Source organism: Cyprinodon tularosa, unplaced genomic scaffold (genome assembly GCF_016077235.1).
Source record: "Cyprinodon tularosa strain WSP-4 unplaced genomic scaffold, ASM1607723v1 ctg485, whole genome shotgun sequence".
Classification (NCBI taxonomy): domain Eukaryota; kingdom Metazoa; phylum Chordata; class Actinopteri; order Cyprinodontiformes; family Cyprinodontidae; genus Cyprinodon; species Cyprinodon tularosa.
The window spans coordinates 328,478-342,094 of record NW_024039213.1 but is presented as its reverse complement, the minus strand read 5'-3'; positions in this window follow the sequence as shown (position 1 = coordinate 342,094).

The window sequence follows — 13,617 nt, the reverse complement described above, 5'->3', positions numbered from 1 at the left end:
TGACTGAGGTCAGTGAAGATATAGCTGAATTATTAGCAGTTATTTTCTGGCTTTGGTTCACTCTAGAGTAAAAATATTGTTTTCTTATGTATAAACAGATTAAACATGAGAGTTTTACTGTGTGGGGTCTCCCAAAGACCACAGTGATGCAGCAGTTTTCACTCTATATGCTGTCATAGTTTGTATGGTTACTCTGGTTTCTTCCCTTAAGTAAAGAAACGTTAGGTTAGGTTAATTGGAGACCTTGAATTTCACTTTGTGGTTGTCATGGTTCTATGTCCCTGACTGACCTTATCTTTGCCTGGTCAGTTTTCTCGCCCGCTAACTGCTACCATCTTCCTGTTGCCACCCCTCCACTTTGTGGTTATGATCAGAGAGTGAGTGACTGTGAAGTTTAAAAGTGACATCAAAATGAAATGAGCACAGCCATTAGATGCAATGAGTGTTTAAACCATTGCAAGTAAATGTTTAGACTCATAACAATTGAAGCCTCAACATTGCCACTGCCACATTTATAATGGCAGTGATGTTATCCTGAGACTACAGCCATGATCAGAGCTGTTAAGTCTCAGCAGCAGTAAGCGAGCTCCTTGTGAACCAGCCTCTTTAGTTTTCTGTCTAAATGAAATGATACTGTCATCTGTCCGTGTACCAACTGAAGTGGGATCACTTGTTTGTCTCAGTACACACTGTTCTCTTCTTTATAATACATGAGACGAGATCATAATCCAGCTCATTTTTTTTTTTTTTTTGTAAGCTGAAATCAAAGCAGAGCTTTTAGGTCATAGAAGAATCTTGCAAAGCAGGGCCTAAAGTCCTTTAAGTTAGAGGAAAGTTAATCCTATAAACATTGTTTTTATAGCTTTTTAATTACCCCACCATTATTCTCTTCTTAAGACTTTTTTTTCTGGAGCCTCTATCTTTTTTATTCTTTAGAAAATGTGTATCACCTAATTAGTTTGTTGATGGATTAGCTTTGAATTTTGTTTGGCGATTTGTGTATTTTTTTGTTGGCATAGAAACATTGTTTATTGTAGTCATATCATTAGATCAGCAGCACAATGGCTGATGCTGAAGATTAAATATTATATCGTTATCTGTAGATATTCTGATTCAGCAAAAATTCATTAATAATGAACCAAGAAAAAACATGGTAGGAAATAATTGAGTGATCGATTATTTTTTTACAACTTAATATTTAAACTAGGTCATAACTTATCTGCCATTCTGTAAATCTTATCTGCCATTATTTATCTTGTATTATAAACTCGCTAATACATATATAATCCTTTTCCTAACATTCCTGTATATTCTGTATAATCTGTGCATGTAGATCCCATATTGATATTTATATTTATACACAACTTTTTACAGCCCCTAAATCTTACTTTTTGCTTAATAATAATATGTATATCCTGTATAGCACTTCTGGATAGATGAAAACCACATTTAATTGCTTTGTACTCGTGACAGTGCAATGACAATAAAGTTTAATTCTAATTCTAACTCTTGGTTGTTCTTGAGGAGATGACACCATGTGCAGGCTACTATTCTAGTCTACACTTGCAGGTGCAGGTGTAAAAACCTGTTTGATTTCTTGTTTGTAGAAATAGCAAATGTATATGGTCACAGGAGTCAACTTAACACATTTAGGCCTCTAGATTTGGTTAAGATTACTTACCGAAGTTCAAATTATGTATTTGAACATGGGGGGAAAGGGGTTTTAATTGAAAATGGCATGGTTTTCGGTATTTTTGAAACTAATTTGGATAGCTATGCTCAGCCATATCAGAGATGTCATTAAGACAAAGAAATATATTGAAAGTGTCAGTTAACAAAAAAACCCTTACAACTGTCACATGAGAACAGGCAAAGTGGTTAGAGATGATAAAATGCAGCCGTTGCTCAATCAATACCTTTTCCTAGTAAAGGAATGCAGAATACCATTCCACAACATAATATGCTTGAAGTAGGATTATCATTATTGGCGTACAGCAACAGAACACCATAGCAACTCCTGCCACCTGGGATGGATGGATGGATGGATGGATGGATGGATGGATGGATGGATGGATGGATGGATGGATGGATGGATGGATGGATGGATGGATGGATGGATGGATGGATGGATGGATTTATTTTATTGCTGCCCCTGAGGATGATTCTTTTCTTCAAACACATATTATACAATGGATGCCTTTAGTCTAGTTATCATACATGCATCTCGGCATGAGCAAGCACAGAGTTTTCTTTTCTTTAAGTGGTACTTTGACAAAGAGATCATGAGATCAGCAATAGCTTCTTATAGGTGATGAGATACAGTAAATAAATCTCAAGAAAAAATAAATGAAAACAACAGCAAATCAGTGTAGTTTATTTCCAAGCCAAGGATTCTTGGTAGTTTCTATTGTGCTTTGGGCTATAGATATATGGTGGTCAAAAATATAAGTAGTGCTGTTTATGCCAAGAGAAAGAGCATCAGTGAATTTTGTTTTTCACCCTAAAATGACTTTGTGGAGAAAGCAGCACTTATCTTTGCTACCGGGAGATTTGGATTCCCCTAAGCAAGACCTGCCAAGAAGTAGCTTCTGTCTGCAGGGACAGAGAAGTGGAGCCTGGGTTGAATGAAGACAGATCGCTGATAGTTCATCAGCTAGTTAGGCACAAGGAGAGGTATACCGCTGAGGATTTCAGAACCTTTTTCAGTTTATGAGCTTTTGGTCCCACATGTTGACTCTCCTGTTAAGCCCAAGCAAACTTTGAAAGCCTTTTCTTGCGACATTGCAACTTTCTCTTAATTAGCTCTTTTTATTTTCTACATAGACAGATAATTGTGGCAGTTCACAGAGCAAGTATGACCACAATAAACCAGAGTTTGGGCCCCCTGCAGAAGAAAAGTTGTTGCTCCTCTCTTCAGCTTGAGTCCAGCCTCAGGCTTCTCTGTCCTCCAGAGATTTAAAGAACTCTACTTCAAAGACAGATCCCCTCTCCTCGTGTATCGAATACCCTCTTCCTGCTTCACTGCAATAAACATAAGAACTTAAGGAATTAATTAGACACTGGATCAAACATGGGTTAGAAAATCCAGGGAGCTGAATAAACTGGGGAGGGGGAGCAGCAAACGCTGTGTGTAAAACTGAGGGACATAGAAATCCAATAAAACTAATCCTGATGCAACATTTTCAGGTAAAAAAAAAAAAAAAAAAAAAAAATATATATATATATATATATATATATATATATATATATATATATATATATATATATATATATATATATATATATATATATATATATATATATATATATATATATATATATATATATATATATATATATATATATATATATATATATATATATATATATATATATATATATATATATGATCCAGCTCTGCTAATTTTTTTCCCATCTAAATTCAATTTATGACATCAGGGTATCCCAATCGATACCTTACATCTCAGAGCCTTTACATAACCACTGTGATGTCTTTGTCTATATGTACGGTGGAAATCAGAGCCTGTACAGATCATACTGATTATCCCACCACTCTTGTATTACCCAGTGTGTCGATGGAGAGAGCTGATTCATAGCTTCTACTGCAGGAAACGGCTCTTGGCAACATGCGAAGGACGGATTGTATTGGAAATCCATGCGCACACTGGTCTATAAACTCAAGTCTTTGTTATCTTTTAGTGCCATCCCCAGATAGGCTGTGTGCCTGGTATTTGCCGGAGGACAAGCAGTATCTCAAAGTGTGTTCAGAAAACAAGATCATGTGGTTTAATCAACTGTAAAAACAGCAATATTGATTTGAGTAAGCAGTCTATCCAACGCTGGGATATTAGTGACTCCACAACATAGCCAGTAACGAAGTGTTTTGATAGATGTATTTTTAAGATTCCTTTGTTCTTCAACATATATTTTGTAACAAAATGGTTATTTCCCCACCTCCCTTTTAGCGTAAAATGCCTAAATTCAAACCTAACTGGCAGAGTCATGGTGCCAAAAAAGGTGGATTAATTTGGATATTTATTGATTGAGGTCAGTTAAATGATAGAAAAGTGCAGTTAATTCTTCTGACAGATGAGTGAATCCATTCTTGGCAAAGAGGTGAAACTGTGCCTGATAAACGTCAGAAACATCTTTTAACACCGATGATTAATAATACACTGTAAATTCCACAGTAATTGTGTGTATCATCTCTTCAAACATAAATTGGGTGTATAAATTGCCAGGTGTTTACTGAACACCTGGCACCTCATCCAAATGCACTGAATCATTTTGAGCCTAAAGATGGTTTCAGAGCTGCATGTCAGGTATGAACCGTCCACTAATCTGGAAAAAACTCTCAGAAACCTGTAAAAGCAATGAAACCCTTTTTATATTGTTTGGAGTTACCTGTTCTATCTAAACATAATTAGTTAAATTTCCAGTACAACTGTCCCTTCATTTTTTCTATAATTTTTATTATTTTAATTACTCCTTTGTGCTCTTTTTTAATTGTTATAAAAGCAACATGAATAATTATACCTTTGAGCCACTGCAATGTCCTTTTCCCCTTGTTTTATAATGTGCATTTGGAATAATCTTACAACTGAAATGTGCCACATGAATAAACCTGCCTTGCCTTGCCTTTCCTAGACTTCCCTATTCTTTTTAGACCTGCTCACTCAGTTTTTTTCAAGGATCAGTTAGCAAACAATGTCACCTCGTTTTTCTATGCTTTTTTAGCTCTTTTAGCTCCTTATTAACGAAAAATTGTTGGCTCTCTTATAAGAACTGAAATCAAGACATCAGCTTTTCAAATTTAAGGGTCAGATATTTGGAATAACTTTGAGACTTTGATGTGTCCACCATACTGCTTTTTTTGTCTGATGCTTCCTTTAATTATTGTATTATCTTGTTCTTTGAAGTAATTCTTGTCCCTTTATTTTCCCATAAATTTATAAATTGAATTATGCATGAATGATGCTGCACAGCAAATATCCAATTAAGTAGATCATTACTAATTTTATTTTAATTATTTCTTAGCTTCTTATTTAATTTTTTTTTATTATGTGATGCTGATATTTTACTGTCATGTCTTTTTGTAAATGTGAATGTCTCTTCTTTTGTCCTTTGTGTAAAAGTACTTTGAATTACCTTGTGTCTGAAGGTTGGTGTTCAAATAAACTTTCCAAACCTTTATTGAAAATACTGTCCTCCCTGCATGTAAAGTTCCTCTTCATTTTTCTTTTTTGTCTCAATCACATATGAGCTATAATGTGCATCGCACTCACACCAAAGGTCCAGACTCCCACTGTGTGCTGGTAGTGAAATAGTCCGATCATCAGGCAAGGAAGCCAACATAACCACAACCCTGCAATCTCACTGTCTGCTGATCAAAGAGCAGCCAAACAGAAAGAAACTACTGTTGGTTCAGAGAGTGGATCATGAAATCAGCATAATTAGCAGAGCTTCTTTACTTGTACTGTAGAGTTTTAACTCCTGACCCCAAACATTTTCATTCATACATCCGGCTGAGATATGCACGCATATTAAAGGAATGTAAAACAAAAGCTGCACGTCTTTCTACTTTTTTTTATATTCTCCTAAAAATGCATTAATCTATAATCCTTTTCCTAACATTCCTGTATATTCTGTATAATCTGTATAATCTATGCATGCAGCTCCCATATTCACATTTATATTTATATTTATACACAACTTTTTACAGTCCCTAACTATTACTTTTTGCTTGTACATACACTTGTGATAATATGTATATCCTGTATAGCACTTCTGGATAAATGCAAAACACATTTTGTTGCTTTGTACTCGTGACAGTGCAATGACAATAAAGTTGAATTCTATTCTAAAGTCTGATTTATTTCAGTTTATTGTGTGAGTGACAGTTTTGATGGCATCAGTTAATTGAGCTGAACTATATGAGTGCACAGAGAGACTCAACAGGGCAGGACTGTGGAATGTGAAGCTCAAAGGTAAGTACAGAGAAAAGCAGCAGAAGACTGATTAGGATAAGAAAGATAACCAAATACTTTGGGTGGAAGGCAGCAGGTGTGCAAACAGAAGCAGAGACGTTTAGGTCTGTTCTGTTTATACTGACATAGGACAGAATTATTCATGTATGGGTTGATTTTTTTAAAATATATTTTTAAGTTAAGCATTACTAAAGCAAACTATTTTGAGCACATTGTTTTAAGTTTAACTAGGACATGTTGACAAGGATTAATTTAGCTCTTAAAGGCTTTTTATGGGCAGACAAAGGAGAAAAGAGGAGGGATTATAGTGTTTGTTAACAACAGATGGTTTAATCCTGAACACATTCTCAGAAGAAGCGTCTTTGCACCTTGGGCTTTGAGTTGTGAGCTGAGTTTAAGCCCATGATGTTACCTGCTGCTGGGAAATATAATTTCCTCACCATTGTCTAAAACACCTGGTTGCTTAGGAAGAAGGATTGCTGCAGTCAATTGCTCGATTAGGTACATGGGTTTATATCAAATGGTATCACAGCTGAATTTGAACGTATATAATTAGGATATGCTATTATATGTTTCTATGATGCCAATTTACATCACACGTCATCCCATTCTCAGAGATAGGTATTATGTATATTTATGTAATCTACATAATTAAAATGATGTGATTAAATATTTCAGTACATAAATTGGTAGGGTTTGGCTTGTAGGTGGTCTGACATGGTCTTAGTGCAAAACATAGATACGATAAATTGATTTAAAATCAACTGTCTAGCGCTTTTGAATAATGCTCACTGTTTTGTTTTGTTTTCTGCAGCACAATAACAACATTTTTCTCTTTGAAGGGAAAGCACTATGTCATGTAACTCAGAATGTTGGCTTAGCCTAATGTTGCAACCTCAACTATTCCTTGTTAATAAAAGATTTGTGAAAATATAACTTTCAAAATGTATTCTGTCTACACAAACAAGATGCATTGGGGCTGAACAGCCTCGCATTAACTTCTCCTATAGTCAGAGAGTAATGTCATTATTGACAGAGGGAACAACAGGGACATCCCAAAACTGGACATTTTCTGAAACCACAGAAGACACAAGAAACTGCTGGTTATGGTCCGCACATAGCAAAAAAACTCCCAATATTCTCCGAATTGCTGGACTAAGGAGAGGGGTTGAATGACACCATCTTATTTTCTAAATTAAACCGGTAACCTGCGGAAGATTGTTATGTTCTGCAACACAACGCTTGAACTTTAGCTCCATATTTTAATAAAAACATCAGAATGCTTCTAAAGAATAGTATAATATAAACTGAGAGAGATGGTGGTGGCAGTCGCAGGCCCTGGAGTTAGACTTTGACTTAGACAAACCTGATTGTAATTTTGTACACACAAGGTGTATACAAAACAAAATTTTGTTCAGTACAGCGCTCATGACATTTCCATCTCTTAAAGTGCAGCAGTGATAAAAAGTAAATGCGTTTTTCAAATGTTAACATAAGACTGAAATATAATTTACAATACTTCCGACATTCAACTCAATTTTTGGGGGGGTTCTTTCCGTTTTATTCAATATTTTGCAGTCTAATAATAGTGGGGAAGAAGCTGTTTTGGAATCTGCTGGACCTACATCGAATTCTATTCTATTCTATTCTATTGTTTTCTAGTTGAAAAGTACACTGGAAAAACGATCTAGAAATAAGTACAAATTTCTTAAATTAAGTGTATTTACCCTTTATTTGAGTAGGTTAATGAGATAGTTTGCCAATGGAATCAGTATTTTTACTCTTAAAATAAGATAATTAGATAATATTCACTTGAAATAAGACAATGCAATTGTGTTTTCTTATTTTAAATCTAAATTGTCTTGTTCCATTGGCAAGATGTATCTTTTATCTCCTCAATTCAAGAACAAATGCACTTATTTTTTAAAAAATGACTTATCAAAATTTTGATATTTTGCAGTGTACTGGATAAATGCCACATTATAAGTGGAAAAAGTATTTCCTGTGATTTTTCATTGACTTTTTAAAATCACTAATGCATGCAGATGGAGCTCAGGATCTTTGGCTCCAAAGCAATCTCAGTTCAAGAAAATCAACATAAACAAAGAAAATGTAAAAAAAAAAAGGAAAAACATAGTAATTTATGTATGTCTTTCCTTTTATACAGGGAGAGGCAATCAAACAAAATTATTAATGTGACATTTCTAAAGAAGAGTCATTCCAAACATAATAAAACAGAGAAAGGGTCTTTTTTTTCATAACTATCTTAATATTAAAGTCAATGAAAAGACATTTCTGGGAGCTGTGCCATAAAGAGGCAATCCACAAATCTAAAGGATATGGACTGTAAAATGAAGATCAACCTCATGAACTGGTTGGGTCCCCTCACTGCCTTTACTTGTTGAAGTGTGCCCCCCAGTGGAATAAAAGTACTTAAGGCTGAAAAAATGGTCTCATTCACAGAAGACATGTCATATATATTGGTTTTATACTGTAGATAAAGAGATATTAAATTTAATTTTATTTCAGATGTTAAAGTATTGGATCTTTCAAGAAAATGCAGAAATAATGACATCCTAAATTACAGTTGGCTTGTCTTATTTTGCTGTACTGAATGTTTTTTTTTGTTTTGTTTTTTTTTTATTGGATAAATCCTAATTTATGTAACAAATAAAATGTGAAAAGGCCTTGAGATGAAGAGAAATTATAAACAACAGAGCACACCAATCAGTGCTTTCATCTGATTAAAAACATACATTTTCTTGTAGGTGAAAATAAACAGGCAGTATTAAAAATAAATGTAGTTTAATGAAGCAGAGTAAAAAGCAGACAGTGATTTAATCAATTAGCTTTTGCATGTCGGAAAAGAAAACTCAAGAAATTCCGAAACCTTTGAATAAAAAAGGCTAAAATATTCATACCAGTAGTTTGGTGCATCCTGAAGGCTTAACAGATTTTTTTCCAGTAAACCTGGAAATAATCAGAACATCACAGATTTCATTTACAACATATGTTCTTTAGTGATGCATTATAATGTAGTTTTCGGAAAGGTTGTTGAATGATTGCAGTCCTCTAATCCAAATGCAAATTTAGTAACTGATTGGAAAAGTGCAGTAATGTCATGATAATGAAATGCAGATGAGAGCTCATCAAAATTGCAAACCATTAATGAGACGATATTTGAGTGTATTGTAGTCGTCGGTCTGAGTGTGTGGCCACGCTGTCACTGCTGCTTGCATATCTACATAATGTGTGCATAAAAAGTGCTCATCCTCTTTCAGCAGATATTTACCATATTAATGTTCAATCAGTCAGCCACTGTGGCAATGCAAAATTTGATTAGGATGGGCCATAGTTAGCAATTAACGTATGGAAATAGCGCCCCATGATTACAGCCATGCTAACTTTTGGAAACTGAGTTTTTTGGGGGGTTTTCACAAAAGTTTGAAAACTGAGATTTTCATTTGGTAAGGCAACAGAAATGTGAACTTTTTGGTAAGCAGTCTTAAAGGATTCATGTTACTAGGATATTCCTCGTGCATTTGAGCTAACTGTGATCGAAACAATTTTAAGGTCAGGTCAATCTTGTTAGTAGGTGGAAAATGTCTGCTATTTAAGTGAAACAAAACTAGATCTAAATTAAACAAAGGATTCACAAAAAAAGGCAATAGAAAGATGTAACATTGTTTCCTTCAGAAAAATATTACCGGTATAAGCATTCTTAATGCTCTCAATGGTAAGAATTAGTTTGTAGTTTGCTCACTACAAGAAATCTCAGGGAATCACAAATTACACCTGCCTTTTTGTACACCTGTGTTTTTTCCCGTTCATTGTTCTGTTTAAAGCCTTGTTGTCTCTTCCCTCTCTGCTCTCCTAGTTATTGCTTTTTTCCGTTTAAAAAATCTCACAGCTTTTGTCCCCTTCCAGATTCATGATATATGAGAAATGTTTGGATGCTACTTCTCCTTGCTTTGTCTGCAGGGATTTGACTTTTTCTCATTTCACAAACACATGTCATCTCTGTAATGGACTAGACTACTAGTTTTTTAGGACCCTGGTCCTAGTAGACCTAAAATAGTTTTTAAAAGATTAGAATAAAGACAGATGGCTTTAATTTGTCAATTCTCTACACTAACCTAGTCTAGCAGTCAATGAAAAAGAAAAGGCAGGTTGAAATTTTATTAAAGTTATAGACAGAACAGAACCTACAACATATACATATTTTATAAGGGCAGTGGTGGCCTAGTGGTTAGGATATTGTGCTTGGAACCCAGAGGTTCTGAGGTCAACCCCCACTCCCACAGACTGACACTCTGGGACCCTGAGCACGAGCCTTCACCACCACCCTGCTCCCCGGGCGCCCCACAGTGAAAGAGCACTACTTCCCAAATGAATGGGTTAAATTCAGAGTGTTAATTTTGTTGCTTTGTACTTGTGACAGTGTAATGGCAATAAAGCTGAATTCTATTCTGTTCTACATTCAAACCTGAGGGTAGTTTTTAGGCTGTAATCCGATGGTGTCACAATATCCAGAGAGAACTTGTGTTTGGATGTTAAGGACATACACATTTCTAAAACATAGCCCCCAGCTTGAATCTGAACCTTGGACCTTCATTCTGAAAGTCAACAGATAAACTGGTTCAGATTACGTCATGAGGCTAAACCAGTAGAACATTAGCAATCAAAATTACAAAGAATATCAGAAAGAAATAAGTTTAAGGAACATATATTATAAGAAATACATATGAAATATATTTTTCATTTTATTAATTTCTTTTTCTTTATTGATCTCTCAAACTTTTATATGATTCTAATGGGAACAGATGCCTATATCCAGTTTACACTTGGCTAATATTATCGTACACCCTGGATGGGCTGCCAGTATTTCGAAGGACAACACAGACACAAAGGACAGACAACTCAGCACGCACACACTCTAAAAAGGACCTAAAATAACAAGCAGTCTCTAAACAAAAATAAAATGAAATCCAGAACCTTCTGGGTGCAAGGCAACAGTGCAACTGTAACAACAATGACACAGCCCAGCATCTGTTGCCACACTAAAACATTAAAAGAATTGAAATGACAAAACTTATTGAATCATGAAACAACTTTAGAAGCATATTTCTCTTGAATGAGCTGAGCTTCAAAATCGCCTAAGGTGCTAATATTTGTTCCATGATTCTAAACAACACTCTTTCGCTTGATTTAACACTCCATTAACATCTATATAAAGTGCTTTGTCAGCAACCACCTCCTTTGGCAATGACTGTTGTAACTTGTGTTTTTTTAGGGCATGTCCATGGTGTAGTTCTTGTTTGGGCAACTGATAATTCAACAGTCTCTCCATGATCTTCTAGAACATGGCCGTAGCAGAACATCTATTTAAGACTCATATAAAATAGGCAGGGCTGCTCAGTGGTGCAGTGGGTAGCAATGCTGCTTTGCACCTTTTCAAGAAATTTTGATTCCCTGCCAGGGATCTTTCTGCATGGAGTTTCCATGTTCTCCCTGTGCATGCATGGGTTCTCTCTGGGTACTCCGGCTTCCTCCCACAGTCCAAAAATATGACTGTTTGGTCAACTGGCTTCTCTTAATTCTCCTTAGCTGCGAGTGTGTGCATGAATGGTTGTTTGTCTCTGTGTTGCCCTGCGATAGACTGGCGACCTGTCCAGCTTGTACCTCGCCTCTCACCCATTTGCAGCTGGAGATAGGCACCAGCACCCCTTGCAACCCCAGCAAGGATGAATGTGAAGGAAAATGGATGTATAAATGAAATAGGATTCATGTGAAATTCCGAATTTTAAAGAAGTTTCAAGTTTTAGTCACCAAAATGAATAAAATACGACACTACATGTGCAGCTAATCTTTATCATTTCAACCTTTTGAATTGTAATGCTGCAATAAAATGTTTAATGTTTAATTTAGATGCACCTGTAGAAGTAACATCTTCAAACAGACTATTGATGAATGTATCATCCTTTTTATATCTGAGATGCCAAGGTGAAGTAAGGGAAGAGCCTTCACAGACCAGGATGGACAGGGGAGACAGATAAAGATTGATGATCAATGTGAAAGAAGAAGGCAGAGATAAGTGAAAGTCTTGAGATATGTGTGAGAAGGACACTATCTAGAAAAAAACTTCAGCGATGGAATGGCATCCAACCCTAATAAAGAGGGATGTTGAAATGTGTTATGTCTATAATATATGAAAGAATAAAAATTTATGCTCGCATTGACTGTTTTAATTAGCTAAAAGATGCATTCTAACGACTGTATTCATAAAAGTCAGTCATTAAAACTTTTACTTAAACTACATATTTCTGTGATCTTAAGTTCTCAGCAAAGTTTTGCTGATATGAAGTCATAACTTGTCAAAAAGATTTGCACAATGTTTCTTTTGGAGAAAGTATCGGACAATGTCAAAGCTATAAATCCCAATTTGTTTGCAACTCATCTATTTAGTGGGCATTAATTTATGACCGTGAGCTGAGAAGTGAACAACTTCATCAGCACATCCAACACCAGCAGAAGCAGCCGCACCATAAATAATCTCTTTTTGTCAAGTGCCCTTTGCATTTTGAGGAGATATTGCAAGTATGTCAAACAGAACCCCGACTCAAATCATCTGCTCCAGTGTGGATTTTTGATGGCGAATCATTATTTTTGCAGTAACTAATAAGGTTGTTGTCTGCTCAGATAACAAATTAAACCAATGTGTAAGACTGGCACTAAAAAGGGGGGGAGAGATGGTTTGAATGACCTCAGAAGCATTAACAGCATTTAAAGACTTATCTCATTATGAATTTTGCTCTCCTCTCCTACTTGTTGCTGAAATGAAAAATGTTGTTTCTTACTGCCTCGGTTTCAAAATCCAGAAAATGAGTGATGAAACAGAATGTAACTGCTCAACTTTAAACAAAGCAAAATGTTCCAGTGAGAGCTCAAATTTTTTAAATGAAAATATGTAATATTACGTTTAATTCTGTACAGGCCTGCAACCTGAATTTGAAGCAAGCCTCCAACAGCTTCTGTGTAAACTGGACAATCTTCGGTTGATTTCAGCTTTCCCCAAAACTCACTTATAATCTAAAAAATACCAGGCAAGCACACCAAGCAGCATGTTTTCATTGCTGTCAGCTAAAACCTTACTGGTCAAAATCTTTGATTGATAACATCAAACTGATTTTGAAAAACTATATTATCAAAACCCCATAAAGAATCCCACTGTTCAAACTGTGTGTGAATGCCACAAGAGGGTAATAAAGGCCAGATAAATTTTCTAGACTAGATGAGCCTGCCATCCATTTACATTAAATGATGTCTAAAAAAATCATGTTATTATGAGCTAAAAAACATACATTTTACCATATAAAATAAATAAAAACAACAGACTTTACTTGGTCTCTGTAATGTATGTAATGATAAACATAAAACTGAAATTCTCAACAAAAAATGATGGCCATGATACAGAGGTACTGTTATAAACTTGTAATACACTGACATCTGGTGGACACCTGCTGCAACCCGCTTCTCTCAGTATTTGACAAACACTTAAAACCATACAGAACAATCCATTTTGATGTTAGGAATTGTTGTTACTTAAGGTTAAAACAGATTTCTAGTGTTA